We start from the raw sequence: 2,293 nt of genomic DNA on the forward strand, positions 1-2,293 counted from the left end.
TTTCTTTTAGTTAGTTCTGGCTGCCTTGGGTCTTCGTTGCTGCTCACGGGCTTTCTCTAGTTGCGGCGAGCGAGGGCTACTCTTTGTTGTGGTGCGAGGGCTTCTCATTGCGGTGGCTTCTCTTGTTGGGGAGCACGGGCATTCGGGGGCTTCAGTAGTTGTGGCGTATGGGCTTAGTTGCTCCGCGGCATGTGGGCTCTTCCGGGACCATTGCTCGAACCCGTGTCCCCTGCATTGGCAGGTGGATTCTTAACCACTGCGCCACCAGGGAAGCCCTCTCAGCTTCTTTTTAGTAAACTTTCTCCCTTCAGCATGAAGTCTCATTTTCCCTAATTCCTGAGTACTGAATTTTTGTGGTCTGGGTAGGAGACCCCAAAGCCTGTATCCTCCCCTTTGCTTGCTGACTCCCACGCTTGTCCCTCAGGTCCGTTTTCCTGCTTTGCGTTTATCATAATTAACAATCACATGAGACCCGTGAGACATGAGTAGAAGCAGCATACGTGGTAGCTGTCTTCGAGGGGTGACAAGGAAAAAGGATTAGCCATGTCGTCTTTGATCAGAAAGGTGATCAGCACCGCGAAAGCCCCAGCGGCCATTGGTCCCTACAGTCAGGCTGTGTTAGTCAACAGGACCATTTACATTTCAGGACAGCTAGGCATGGATCCTGCAAGTGGAGAGCTTGTGCCAGGAGGGGTGGCAGAAGAGGCTAAACAAGCTCTTACAAACGTGGGTGAAATTCTGAAAGCAGCAGGCTGTGACTTGATGAATGTGGTAAAAACAACTGTTTTGCTGGCTGACATAAATGACTTCAATACTGTCAATGACATCTACAAGCAATATTTCCAGAGTAGCTTTCCTGCAAGAGCTGCTTACCAGGTTGCTGCTTTGCCCAAAGGAGGCCGTGTTGAGATTGAAGCAGTAGCTGTCCAAGGACCTCTCGTGACAGCATCGCTCTAAGTGGGCCCAGTGTTATTCAGTCTGGAATTTTAATAATGTTTTTAAATTAACATCTTAATTTTTACAGTATTTGTTGGAAAGTGTACGGTTGACTGAAATATCTGAAGTTATTATGGAAATACCATATAATAAGGGGAATTGAACATGAGTTGAAGATTAATGATGAATCTAGTTACTGATGTTATAAATTACACTTCTATAACACTCATATTACTGGATGTGGGAAAAGAGACACACATTACATAGATACTCAGAAAAATAAAAGTAAAGGGAAATAGCATGTAGGAAAGATGAGTTACTATTCCTGAGAAATAATAAAGAGCACACCTAATTCAATTAGACTATTAATTTAATGGTGTGAACTATTTAGTTCTCATGTCAGATACATGATTCTGCTTTTACTTGAGTAAAATTAAAGCATTTAAGTTTGAACGGTAGAGGTAAAGGAGAAGAAACTGGACCAAATTTTATATAGATAACATTTTTCTAATGGAACTAAAATAGCATTCAGATTGAAAAAAAAAACAACGACATGTTTGTGTGAGTGTTTACTTGCTTATAATGTCTGGGTCACCAACCACTGTTATGATTGTGGAGTACACACTTCCAACGGTTTCCAAAATAATTTTAAGAACAGTAAGAATGCCTAACATCTATTGAGTGATTACCAAGTTACAGGCGTTGTTCCTGTCATAGGAGCATAACCTCATTAAATCCTCACAACTAACTTGTGAGGTCCCACTATTTCATATCCTCATTTTACAGTTGGAAAAAAAATGAGAACTTTAACATATGGGATTGGACTTCCCTGGTGGTGCAGTGGTTATTCATCCCCCTGCCAATGCAGGCGACAAGGGTTCGATCCCTGGTCCGGGAAGATCCCACATGCCGCGGACCAACTAATTCCCGCGGGCCACAACTACTGAAGCCCACACGCCTAGAGCCCGTGCTCTTCAACAAGAGAAGCCACGGCAATGAGAAGCCCGTGCACTGCAACGAAGACCCAATGCAGCCAAAAACAAAACAAAACAAACAAACAAACAAAAAACATATGGGTTCATACTCCACAGGCCCTCCTGAAACCTTCTTTGATTCAGCTGCATTTTAGAGCTCATTCCTGGTTGGTCTATGCAGATATAGTTCATCCATTTTCACTGTGGTTGTAACGTTCAAGATTGTTTTTTTCAGTTACCTCCTATTAAAGTATCCCTAGTGTTATAGTGACTTGACATTTTAAAGCTCTATTCCATTATACATTAAACTTCTAATTTACTTTGAAAAATAAAAAGTCCAACATTCCAAGTTAATGGGGAGGGGGTGTGGGCCCTTTATTGTA

The 2,293-nt window shown here is 42.5% G+C and overlaps 1 pseudogene; it reads left to right on the top strand.

Moving 5' to 3' along the window:
• Window positions 1–326: 326 nt before the first annotated feature.
• On the top strand, window positions 327–2,088 carry LOC132433352 (2-iminobutanoate/2-iminopropanoate deaminase pseudogene; annotated as a pseudogene).
• The last annotated feature ends 205 nt before the right edge of the window (window positions 2,089–2,293 follow it).

This window comes from Delphinus delphis, chromosome 11, assembly GCF_949987515.2.
Source record: "Delphinus delphis chromosome 11, mDelDel1.2, whole genome shotgun sequence".
Taxonomy (NCBI): Eukaryota; Metazoa; Chordata; class Mammalia; order Artiodactyla; family Delphinidae; genus Delphinus; species Delphinus delphis.